Source organism: Microcaecilia unicolor, chromosome 9, assembly GCF_901765095.1.
Source record: "Microcaecilia unicolor chromosome 9, aMicUni1.1, whole genome shotgun sequence".
Classification (NCBI taxonomy): Eukaryota; Metazoa; Chordata; class Amphibia; order Gymnophiona; family Siphonopidae; genus Microcaecilia; species Microcaecilia unicolor.
This window is the reverse complement of record NC_044039.1, coordinates 117,784,203-117,797,612: the sequence shown is the minus strand read 5'-3', so window position 1 is coordinate 117,797,612 and position 13,410 is coordinate 117,784,203. Positions and strand designations below refer to the sequence as shown.

The following is a 13,410-nucleotide window of genomic DNA, read 5'->3' as shown; positions in this document are numbered from 1 at the left end:
CAGGTTTCCGTGCATGTTGTTATGTATTGATGCTCTAATGGTTTCAGCACAAGTTTCTCCTTTTTTATAGTAGGTGGGCCCCACCCAGTGCAGTGAAGTGAAGATGGCACCTGGAGAAGCAAGAGTGAGTGAGCATCACTCCTGCCTCCTTTGAGGTATAGGGGTCTGTGGGGGTGGTTTTCAGCTAGACTACCAAGGCAATTTGTGACTGGGGAGGTGGAACTAGGTGCGGCTACTGGACCACCAGAGCATTTTATGATGGGGAGGGATGGAGTCAGGGAGGGAAACTAGACCACTGGACCACCAGGTCATTTTTTAAAGCTTGAGGACAGGGGGGTTGGGTAGGTGGTGCCTGGGTGGGTGCCGATAGACACCATGGATATGTTTGTGGGGTGGAAGGGGGGTGTTGGGAAGAGGTGTCGGATTGAGTTGGAGAGTAAGATGCTGATGCATGTCACACAATATGCTTGTGTGTGTGTGTGTGTGGGGGGGGGGGTTGTTTAATGTCATCTTTCTTGTCAGTACTTGAGTCAATCACTGCCTTTATTGTATGGCATGCAAATAGATCTTATGAATATTAATTGAGGAAATCCTAAAAGCCCGACTAGGTTGTGTCCCTCAAGGACCGAGATTGACCATCCCTGTCATAAGAGTTTCAGTTCCTGCTGTAGTTGTAATTGGAGGCTATTAACAGCTTAAGAACTGTCACAAGGAAGACTCTAACTCTATAGAAGTCAACCTCATAACCCAACTTGCTTTAGATGCCCACGTAAACAGAAGTGCTCTGACATCTGTTATTACTACTGTGCTTTACAAAATAAAGGTCATTCAAAGCACGGTGTTTGTTATTAGTTTATTTTGCAATTATTCTATATGTTGTAATACATGATAGTGCCCTGGGAATTTGTTCTTCTATTCAGATATCTGTTTTTTTAGTACAAGCAATTATGTGATAGTACATCCTGCTTTCTCAAATCTGCCACTGAAATGTTTCACAGCCCCTCCCAGCACCTTGATAATTATAAATACAACACACAAAATTTTGAAATTTCTATCTATCACCATAGACTGCAGTGCAAATTGCCCTTATGTGGAAGGCTGACTCCTAGCTGTAGTACCATACAGTACTGCCAGGGGTTAATGGGCACCATATTGTCCTCAGAGCCAAATGGAGCAGGAGCAGAAGGAGCCCACTCCTCGTTAAGACCATCATGGATGATCCCTGGATAAATCCTGGAGATGCTTAGGAGCTGAGCTGGGTGGGAGGCTTAGGGGGGGGGGGTTCTGGGTGGGGAGGGGTTGGATCAGAAAATGGGGCTTTAAATGGGAAGGGGTAGATCAGAAATGGAGGCTTTGAGTGGGGGGAGGAGGCAAATGGGAAAGGGGAGCTACCGGTAGGAGTCAACCTTCCATATAAGGGTAAATTACCCTTATTTGGAAGACTGACCTCTAGCAGTGGTACTGTGAGACTACCACCAGGGTCAGGAAAGGGGGGTTCAGATCAGAAAGAGGAGCTTTGAATAGAAGTTTACATCAGAAAGGAGAGCTTTGAGTGTGAGTGTGAAGGGAGGTTGTATTGGAAACGGAGAGCTTTGAGTTGGGATTAGATTAGAAAGGGAGACTTTAAATAGAAGGATTGGATTGGAAAAGGGGCTTTGAGTGGTAGAGGAAGATTAGAAAAGAGAAGTACCGGAGTAGGTGGTGATCTGTTGGGGGGAGGTGGTCTATGGTAGAGGATCAGAAGCAGGGAAGGGGATTGGTATGGGAGATTGGAGGAGGGTATCGAAGCAGTGACCTTGCATCTATGACCTGGAAGTTATGTGGCTCTTGGCCAATAATCAGCATCTGCATAGCTAGGCAACCAAAGCTAGGACAGCTTTTTGTGCAGTCCTATCTGGTCACTTAACTATGCAGGTGCTGACACTGAATATCACCAGTGGTTCTCGAATACCTTCTGTCTCCTCCCTGACTCCACCCCCAGAATGCTCCTCCACTGCCCAGTTTTGTTTTCTGTAGTTTTAGCTGATCTTCAGCAGAACTGCCTAAGTGCCTACCCGCTATGCATAATTTCAGCATTTGCCTGTCCTCCCTAATACCTATGTTTGTCCGCTCAGTGCCTGACCTGGGGTCCGCAGTTTGCAAGTCATCAGTCAGTCACCCTACCCCTAGTCTTCTACCCCTTGCCTCTTCTTTCTTTTGTTTCTCTGTCCTATCTGATGATGGAGTTCCTTTCCATTTTCCCTTTTGCAGTGTTGTACACTGCTTTGATTTTGCCTGGAAAGGTGGTATATTATTTCCTTACAGCAAACAAGAGAGGGTCCAAAAGTACATAGAGTAAACCAGCAGAAAAAACACAAAAGGGCCTCCAGAACTGGAACAATGGTACAATCTTTAATAAAATAGACCCAACTTGGGTCGTGTTTCGGCGCTCAACAGTGCCTGCCTCAGGGGTCAAATGTGAATATTCTTTCTAGATCTATTCAGCAGATTGTACCAGGCACTCTCAACCGCCGAAATCGCATTTGACCCCTGAGGCAGGCACTGTTGAGCACCAAAACACGTCCCTTGTTGGGTCTATTTTATTAAAGATTGCACCATTGTTCCAGTTCTGGAGGCCCTTTTGTGCTTTTTTTTTTGTGCTATATTGTTTCCTTAAACATAAACATTCAACCAGTCAGGAGCCTAGATAATGGCACTGAAAATCATTTCTGGCCACCTCAGTGCTATCTGGTTAGCACTGAGGAGGTCCAAGGGTGCAGTCAAGGTGAATCTGGGACATATCTGCTACCACCGATATTCCACGCTGGTACCCAAATAAGTATTTGGGTAAGTTAGGACAGTACCAGCCAGTGCTAAATATTCGGGTATAATTCTAAATACTGCAACCAGCATTTTAAAGAAACACTGACCTCAGAATTTAAATATTGGAGGCCTGTACCTGAGTGTAGCTCATTTTGAGCTACTACTGACAAAGGCATGAGCTAAATCCAGAAACCCTTGAATTCTTAAAAGGTGGTGACAGGAATAAGACATTGTTCCTAGCAGTGGCGTAACGAGGCTGAAGTGGTGGGGGTGGTCCGCCCCGAGTGCACGTTGCAGGAGGGGTGCAGGGAGCAGCCATGCAGCTGTTTGCTCCGCTGGTTCCCTGCTCCCTCTGCTGTTACTTCTTGTTCTGGGGCAGAGGGAGCGGGAACCAGCAGAGTTGACAGCCACGTGGCTGCTCCCTACACCCCAGCAGGTAAGAAGAATGCACCCAGGGGGTAGAGAGGTGATGCACCGGGGGGGGGGGGGGGGGGGGGAACGACGACGTTACATCCGGGAGAGAGTTGTTGAACCCTGGGTGGGGGGTGTCGTGCTGCACCCAGGGGGGATGGACAGCGGTGATCCGCCCCGGGTGGCAGTCGACCAAGGAACGCCACTGGTTCCTAGCAATCTAAAAAGTCATGCTATAGATTCCAGGTAAGGGACAGCACTAACTCTGTTGACTGTGTTGAAATGCTTAAAGCATCTGTGGAATTTAACAGGAATATTGTGATCAAGGAAGGATTGATTGAGGGCACTGTGACTTACCTTGCCTCCTCTGACATATTGTTCTCGAGTGCTAGAATTGTCTGTGCTCCATACCTTTAAAAAGCCAATTTGCTTTGTTGTAGGTTAACAAGCTGTAGAGAACCTGCTTATAAGTTAGTAAATGTCGCATTAAGCTTCAGGGAACTGTATTCAAGTAGCTTTTAGCTAGTAACAGATGGAAAATAAGGTGGTGATTTTGTAATTCATGCAGCCAATACCTGCACATAGTTACTCTTGCTATTTAGTGCAAACAAAATATTGAGAAAAATTATACACATGCTTTTGAAAATCCAAACGTATACACCAAATTCAAAACACCACCTTAAATCTACCCTGGAAACAGCTCTGCCAGTTGTGGGTGGCTGGGTAACAGCATGAATGGCTTCATTGTTCCCTCTAAGCTGAGTGGGAGCCCTCTAACTGTATTGCAGCCTGTAAGGGATGGTGCTTCAATATTGTATTTTCAATCACTATGGACAGGCAGGTTCATAGGATCCTGAAGAGCTTGCCTATCCCTCACAAGGAGGTTTGATAATAGGAGACAGCATGATGTCACAAGGCTGAAGCCGGACTCCACCCAAGGAGGTTTTAATTCTTCCCAATACAGCCGCCACCATCTTGGTGCACCCAAAACAATGAAATTGATAGGGCGACAAGCTCCAGCTACTGACTTCAGCCCACATAATGGGCCAGATAGGCTCATGCCGTCTCTTGTTATCAAACCTCCTTGAACCCTCACTATTGAAAATGTAGTAGTGAAACAGTACCCCCACTGGCAGGACTGTAGGTGGAGGATTCCTGCTCAGCAGAGGAAACAGTACTTGGTATTACAAAGGTAATTTTAGAAAGAGTCACTTAGGTTGAGAGGACATAAAGGTGCCTACTTGCAGTCTACTTTATAAAGACATATTAGCACAAATCCTGCAGAAATAACAGGAAAACACATCAGTGTATACTCAGGAGCAAGTATAACTATGTGTGTGTGTGTGTGTATTACATCTGATCAAATGTATTTTATAAAGTACGCACGTGAATGCTTTACTGTTTGTGTAGATGATACTTGACAATAAGAAAGATTTCAGGAGCTGTGGGAACCTTTTCGAAACACTTTAAGCACTGTTGCTCGTTATGTTCTTAATAGAGAATTGCTCATTCTGCTAATACTAACCATGGTGTTGTGATGGAATGGATAATTCCACTGTACTGTAATAATTTTGTTTATGCTTTTATTTTCTTTAGTCTCTCCCATATGTACTCATGTTTTGGTAGAGGAGTGGGTGGGGTGGGTTGATTTTCTTTGTGGTACTTTGTGCAAGTTTTTCTTATTGTACCTTGCCTGCCTTATTTGCATAGCTCCACACCATGCCCTCTTTTTTGCATTGTCCTGCCTCCAAACCCCAGCCCTTTTGGTGATGTCACAAGAAATGACATCATAGCTATGCCCTTTTTTTCAAGATGGCAGCCACCACTGTATGCATCGTATCACTTCCTGTTTCCACTACTAGCTGCCATCTTGGATGGGGTCATGTGACAGGAAGGACAGGAAGTAACATAACCCCCCCCCCCCCCCAACGCTTCTCCCTACAGTCTCAGTAGAATTTAGTCGTGCGTGCGCACCTTAACCTTTTTTTTTCTCACAGGAAAGAAAAAAGACATTTTTGTTTTCTTTTCCTTATCAATTTTTTTTCTTTCAAAAGGAAACTTCATGCTTATTTCATAAAGCTGTTTCTTCACTTTTTTTCTCTCACAGGAAAGGAAATAGGCATTTGTTTTCTTTCAAAAGGATGCAACAGCTGGCCCCTCTCCTGGTTAAGTGCTATTTAACCAGCCAGGAGCGGTTCCAGGCCAGTTAAATAGTGCCGAATATCAGGCGGATTATATATATGCTGCATTGGATTCTTTCATTGTAATTCTTGTCTATAAACTATTCATATTAGTAGGCCCATGACCATTGGCCATGATTCTTTTTTGCTCTACACAGGCAACAATTGTCTTCTCAAGTTAACTTGTTGGCTGAACTTAAATTTCCTTAAATCCTAAAAATAATATTTGATTTTCACATCAATGGTCATATTTCTTTTCATCTCTTCCTGTTGTTAGAGGTGCTGCTATTGTCGTACCCCCCCCCCCCCCCCCTAGTCTGCCCTTTATTTCTTCTCAGAGCATTTTTTCTAGTGAAAAAGGTGCCGGCACTCAAATGCTAGGCCATTCTTTAAGGGTGGGGTGATCACTTATGGTCTCACCCCACAATAGCCAGGCTCCCTGCAACCAGTCACAGAATCTATGACAAGGCAGAATTGTTGTGTAGAGCCTGAGCTCTTTCATTAAAACTTGGAGACCATGAGTCAATTTTAGCAGACAACGGAAAAGGTGCCGGTACTCAGTACCCCCTCAAAAAAAGCCCTGTTTCTTCTTCACTGTTACCCAACATGATCATTGCTGCCACCAGCCTCTAATGGAAATGATGCAAGTCTGCTGTTCGTTCCCCATCCAGTAGTCACCACCACTGTGTCTGTATTTTTTTAAATATCATTTTCAGCAATAATAAGGGATTTTATTATGCTGTTCAGCTATAAACTGTAATGCTCAGCTTGTCATGCATCTGAATATTGTCTATCAGGTGTGTCACAATAGAAGGAAGGTTGAGAATCACTGCTCTGAGTTGAATGGCAATCCTCAACCTACAGTTCTGCCAGTGTGTGTGTGGGGTGGGGGTGGGGGGGTGAACTTTCAGTAGTGAGGGACAGGCCAGCTCTGAAGGACTCCTGGGAACCTGCCTGTCCCTAGTGATTGAAAACACAACATTGAATCACCCCCCCCCCCCCCCTTACTGGCCCCAATGCAGTGAATGGTGTTACTTCAGAATTGTTGGGTCAGGAGATAAATTTCTTATATTACTGGGTCATATTTTGCAAACATTTCAACAACAAGAAAAACATTTCTACTATTAGGTTGTTATAAAACCTCACAGTGCTCTTGGAAAACTCTCTGTTTATATATTTGTCAACAGGATTCCCTGGTCAAATTTAAGACTGATATAAAAACTTTTTTTTCTTTGAAACTGCCTTCTCTTGACCTTTTCCTTTTTAGCTAGGAGGGAAGGGGGTTGGGATTGTCAGCATGGCAGGATAACCTGAATAACCTGGTTGTCTTTATGTGGAATGTTTTGTACTCTTTGCTTGTCTTTCCTATCTGAATGGAGTTCTCGCCAATACTTATTATGTAAATTTATTTTTTGATTATGTAAACTGCTCAGACAGTTCTGATGGGTGGTGTAACAATTAAATAAAGACGAAACTTGAAAGGCAAACTGTATATAAGTAATGTAAGAGTCGTATTAATGAAATGATCCAAACCTTGTCTCCAGAAGTTACTTCTTACAATATGTTTTTTCTTTTTAATGTAGAGGAGTGTGGTAGCCATGTTAGTCCACTCTTAAGGTTATCAATAGAAATCAAACAAAATAAAACATGGAAAATAAAATAAAATTATACCTTTTTATTGGACATAACTTTATACATTTCGTGATTAGCTTTTGAAGGTTGCCCTTCTTCGTCAGATTGGAAATAAGCAAATGTGGTAGTAGATAGTATATATAAGTGAGACATCCAAGTATTACTTTGACAGTCTGACAGGGTGGGAGGGTGGGGGTGGGTAGGAGGTATGCATGGGGACATCAAAGTATTTCATTGATATTCTAACAGGATGGGTGTGGGTAGGTGTGAGGAGGGTGATAAACAGAGAAATACAATTTTATTGGTTTATAATGGACTAGCCCATTATAAACCAATAAAATTGTATTTCTCTGTTTATCACCCTCCTCACACCTACCCACACCCATCCTGTTAGAATATCAATGAAATGCTTTGATTTCCCCATGCATACCTCCTACCCACCCTCCCACCCTGTCAGACTGTCAAAGTAATACGTGGATGTCTCACTTATATATACTCTCTGCTACCACATTTGCTTATTTCCGATCTGACAAAGAAGGGCAACCTTCGAAAGCTAATCAAGAAATGTATTAAGTTATGTCCAATAAAAAAAGGTATCATCTTATTTTCTTTTCCACGTTTTTTTCTTTTTAATGCAAATTTAAATCATAATACATAGAAGTCGCCACTTGGGAAGAAACACAAGCAGATCTTTATAAGCAAAAATACTAGCAAAGGAAAATGGAAATAAAATGGAACAAAAATTACACAAATATTCACTGTCAAATAAAGCCCACTACATTTTGGGGATAATGCCTTTTTTAAGGTGAGATAAAGAAAAGGCAGAGTGTTTCCATATTTTCATCCGTTTTTCAAAGAAGCTGCCATTGTTCATAAACATTGTAGAAATCTAGGTGTATCTTTAGTGAGATCTATGTTGCTCTGTCTTTCTGGAAAAACAATGCAGTTTCTGTTTCCTCTAACTGAGGCATCATTGTAAAAGCATATGAGAACTGCCATACTAGGTCGTATCTAAAGTCCATCAAGCCTAATATCTTGTTTGCAACAGTGACTAATCTATGTCACAAATATCTGGCAGGATCCCCCAAAGTAGAAAGATTCCATAATGCTTTCTCCTAGGGATAGCTAGTGGATTTCCAAAGTCTGCCTTGTTAATAATGGTTTATAGACTTTTCCTCCAGCAACTTGTCCCATCCTTTTTAAAACCTACCTCTTCTAACTGCTTTTACCACATCCTCCAGGAGCACATTCAAGTGCTGAATAAAAATCTACTTTCTCCAATTTGTCTTAAATATACCACTTGGCAATTTCATGGCATGTCCTGTAGTCTTTGTACTTTGTGAGTAAAGTGGTGTGGTAGCCGCTTTAGTCCACTCTTAAAGGTACTAAATAGAAATAAAACAAAACATAGAAAAGAAAATAAGATGATACCTTTTTTTATAGGATTAACCTAATACATATTTTGGTAAGCTATTGAAGGTAACCCTTTGAAAGCTGATCAAAAATGTACTAAAAAAGGTATCTTATTTTCTCTTCTCTGTTTTGTTTTATTTCTATTTAATATATTTGTACTTTTTGAAAAAGTAAAAAAAAACAATTTGCATTTACCTGTTCCACTCCACTCAGTGTTTTATAGACCTCTATCATATCTCCCCTCAGATGTCCTTCTTCAGACTGAAGAACCCTATCCTCTTTAGCCTTTCCTCATAGGGAAGTTGCTCCATTATTTTTTTAATCATTTTGGGACACACAGCAGTCAACAGCCAGCAGAGCTTGCAAAATGTACAGGCTGACTTGGGAGAATAACACAGCCTTTGAAGTGCAGTTATAATAATTTGCTGGAAAATAATGGTTCTCCTGTCTACTATCTCTTGGATAAGAATCACTGGCCTTTCAATCTTATATAGTATTACTTTACTTGACTGCCTGTTGTTTTCAATGGAAAATTACCTCAGTCAGATACTTTTCATCTGGAAGGATAATAGGTTCATTAGTAATTTCATACCCTCCTTTCCTGCAGCACTTGTTCCATGACTCCAATCCACTTCAGTTAAGCTCTTTACATTGGTTGTTGTTAGGCTGGTTGTACCAAGTACCAGATTGCTGTTTTCTTGCTCTATGACAGTTCATCTAAAATCTATCCACTGCTTAGCTATTAAGTGTGTTTTGCCCAAATGATAGCACCTATTGGGGAGACTCCATCTGTTTTGTCTGTCTATCTAGCTGTTTGTATGCATAAACATAAAGATGTACACACACAGAGCCATACACATACACACATGCACACACACACAAAGACAGTCATAGTCATACATATGTGCACAAAGACAGATAGGCAAAGTTACACATATAGAAACACACACACACAATACACAGAGAGAAACACAAAGAAGCAAACTCACTTCATACAGTGCCTGGCACCCTAAGCAGACATACTTAAATATGAGACCTTTTTACTAAGCTGTGGTATAAAATGGGCTTAGAACGTTCTAACATGGGATTTTCCCAGGCGCTAAGCTCATTTTTACTGTGGCAGTAAAATAGGGCTTTTTTTCTATTTTATTTTTGTAGGTCTTGCACTAATTTTTCAATTAGCATGTAGGATTTGCAAAAATATTAATTCGGGAGCCCTTTCCAGCTCCTATTTAGGAGGTGCTAAGGGCTCCCGTGTTTAAGTCCAGTTAACCAATTAATGAGCATTAATATCAGTGCACTCGCTGGTTAACGCTTCCATGCCCACTCTCTACGTATTCCCTGCCCATTTCACTACAATGCCTCCTCATAAAAAGAAATATTAAAAAATTATCATCACATGATTACCACGATTACTGTGTGCAAACAGATAAATTACCACAGGACGCTTTAGCGCAGTAGTGTTCCTAGCTTGTTCGCCATTCGGGGTGGGTCACTTCTCTGCCCCGGCATATCAGCCCCTGTGAGTCACCCCCCCACAAGGTATACCACCTGCCCCGAAGCACATCAGCTGACCTTTTCTCCCAGCAAGGGGGATGAGCGGAGCAGGCAATTGGCTGTCGGCTCTACTGGTCCCCTGCACCGGAAAAGGAAGTAACGATAGAGGGGGCAGGGGACCGGCAGAACCGTGTATCTCCTTGCTGTCTGCACCCAGAATGGACCGCCCCACCCTTGGTACGCTACTGCTGTAGCGTGTCCTGCAGTAAACATTTTCATCATGCTAAGCCCATGTTAGGCCTTGGTGTACCTTAGTAAAAGGGCCTCGTCTTTTCACACCCGGTCCCTAAATACACATGCAGGATTTTGCAAATGGAGGATGGGGAAACATGTCATTTTGTCACACTAGAAGTATACACATTTCAACTTGCATTGCATTTATTTTTGGAAGTTATTTGACTACAGTCATGTCTTTCTGCTTATACATTTATGCTCCATTTTTATGTTTTGAAGGCATTTATACCCCTTCACAGATGCTCTCCACAGGAGCAGAGAGGAATGTTTGCTATAAAGAACTAAAATGTCTTTGGTTTGTGGGGAAAGGGGTTGTTAATTTTTATAGAGAGAACTTTTCTAAAATTATGCATTCAGCACAGAAATACCAACTAAGCATTAAACTTATCAAAGCAAAGGCAGATCTAACAGTAAGACAAGTGCCCCCATTGTGCCCTTTTTTCTACCACACTGAATCAGGAATCAGGTTAAATTGGAAAGGGGCATTTGTTGATCTCAAATGCAGAAATGCTGATGGTAACATCAAATGAAACATTTTAGTCCCTTGCTCCTAGGAAGAATATTACTCAATTGGTCAAAATGATTTCAGAAGCATAAGCAAAACTATAACCAACTAGTTCATCCAGTCTGCCCAGTTATTCCTGTTCACACTGTCAATGATATAATCTAACTCAGCACCTGTGGGATATAACTCCCCATTCAAGGTGGTTTTTGACTTCTTCCTCTTCATGTGCTATTTTGCAGAGTACAGAATCATGCAAAAGTAAATAAGTACAGAAGTATTCCATATTGGGACAAACTGGAGGTCCATTAAGCCCAGTATCCTGTTTCCAACAGAAGCCAATTCAGGTCAGAAATACCTGGCAATATCCCCAAAGAGTAAAATAGATTCTATGCTGCTTATCCTAGAAATATGTAGTGAATTTTCCCAAGTTCACCTTAATAATGGTTTATGGATTTTTCTTTTAGGAACTTGTCCAAGTCTTTTTAAAACCCCGCTAAGCAAACTGCTTTTATCACATTCTCTCAGGTAATGAATTCCAAAGCGTAATTACACATTGAGTGAAGAAATATTTTTTCCAATTTGTTTTAACTGTACTACTTAGTAGCTTCATTGCATGCCCACTAGTCGTTATATTTTTGGAAAGAGTAAACAAGCAATTCATGTCTACTCGTTCCACTCCACTCAGTATTTTTATTTATTTGTTACATTTGTATCCCACATTTTCCCACCTCTTTGTAGGCTCAATGTGGCTTACATAGTACCAGAAAGGCCTTTGCAGGCTCCGGTGTGAACAAATACAGGGTGATGTTGTGGTAAGATCAAGTTCATGTGGCACAGCCACATTAGGGAATCGGAGAATGGAAGAGTTGTGTTATGTCCATTATGTGCTTTAGTTTGGTTGTGTTGCAGAGATTAAGCATTTAAGTTGGATCGGTAGGGTATGGCTTTTTAAACAGGTTGGTTTTTAGTGATTTCTGGAAGTTTAGGTGGTCATACGTCATTTTCAAGGCTTTTGGTAGTGCATTCCACAGTTGTGTGCTTATGTAGGAAAAACTAGATGCGTAAGTGGTTTGGATTTAAGTCCTTTGCAGCTTGGGTAGTGCAGATTTAGATAAGATCGTGTTGATTCGGATGCATTTCTAATTGGTAAGTTGATCAAGTCTGTCATGTAACTCGAGGCTTCTCCGTAGATGATTTTGTGAACCAAGGTGCAGATTTTGAAGGCGATGCATTCTTTGATTGGGAGCCAGTGTAGTTTTTCGCGGAGGGTTTTTGCGCTTTCAAATCATGTTTTACCAAATATAAGCCTAGCTTATTATATGATATTCCCCCTCAGACATCTCTTCTCCAAGCCAAAGAGTCCTTGCATAAGTATATAAGTATTTCCATACTGGTACAGACTGATGAGCCCAGCATCCTGTTTCTAACAGTGGCCAATCCAGATCACAAGTACCTGGCAAGATCAAAAAAAATTACAATACATTTTATGCTGCTTATCCTAGAAATAAACAGTGGACTTTCCCCAAGTCCATTTTAATAGTGGTCTATGGACTTTTCCTTTAGGAAGCCGTCCAAACCTTTTTAAAATCCCGCTAAGATAACTGCTTTTACTACATTCTCTGGCAACGAATTCCAGAGATTAATTACACATTGAGTGAAGAAAATTTTTTAGTCTTTTGTCTTTCCTCACAGGGAAGTTATTCTTTCCCCTTTATCATTTTTGTCACCCTTCTAGTTACTTTTTCTAATTCTGCTACACCCTTTTTGAAATGTGGTGACCAAAATTCATCCATTCATCCAGTTAAACAGAGGCAGAATGAGAGGCCTGCAGATATTCAGTGCTATCTGTTTAAAGATAACCAGTTAAGTCTGCTCATGGTAAATATCTACCTTAGAGTTCCCACATAAGATGCACAGTTTACTATAAATAGATATATAAATAGATATATTCAAAGCCACACTCGACTGAATATCTTTTTCAATATTCTGAATGTATCTGATTAACTTCAACCAGACAAACCCCCACTAAAGGCATCATAGGTGCCATTGCAGACAATATGCTGAAATTTGTCCAGTGTGTGGCGGCAGCCAAAAAAGCAAACAGGATGCTAGGAATTATTTTATTTTATTTATTTACTAGTAAAAAAGGCCAGTTTCTGTCAGAAATGAAACGGGCGCTAGCAAGGTTTTCCTCAGAGTGTATGTTTGAGAAAAAGTGTGTGTGAAAGATGGAGTGTGTGTATCAGAGAGAGAATGAGAGAGACAGAGTGTCTGTGTGTGTGAGATTGTGTGTGAGAGAGATAGACAGAGAGATAGAGACTGTGTGTGTGTGTGTGTGTGTGAAAGAGAGATAGAGTGTGATAGACAGAGAGTGTGTCAGAGAGAGTGTATGTGAGAGACAGAGAGTGAGTGAGTGACTAGTCTCAGGACCCCCCTCTCCCCCGCCCCCCTGCAGCCACCCATGTGCAGTGACCCTCCTCTCCCCCTGCCCCCCTGCAGCCACCCATGTCCAGCGACCCTCCTCTCCCCCTGCCCCCCTGTAGCCACCCATGTCCAGCGACCGTCCCCTCCCCCTGCAGCCACGCATGTGCAGCGTCCCTCCTCTTTCTCCTGCCCCCCGTGCAGCCACCCATGTCCAGCGACCCTCCTCTCCCCCTGCAGCCACGCATGTGCAGC

General features: G+C 42.0%; 1 protein-coding gene across 2 annotated transcripts in view; it reads left to right on the top strand.

The window, feature by feature from the left end:
- Window positions 1–13,410, top strand: part of LOC115477350 (glutamate carboxypeptidase 2-like) — a 378,970-nt gene that overhangs the window by 30,348 nt on the left and 335,212 nt on the right. The window contains exon 1 of one of the 2 annotated variants that reach the window (XM_030214174.1): window positions 8,618–11,078. The exons of the other annotated variant lie outside the window; for it this stretch is intronic. The gene's annotated coding sequence lies outside the window, so the exon portion shown is untranslated. Of the gene's footprint in view, window positions 1–8,617; window positions 11,079–13,410 lie in introns of those variants that run through there. 2 annotated transcript variants of the gene reach the window in all.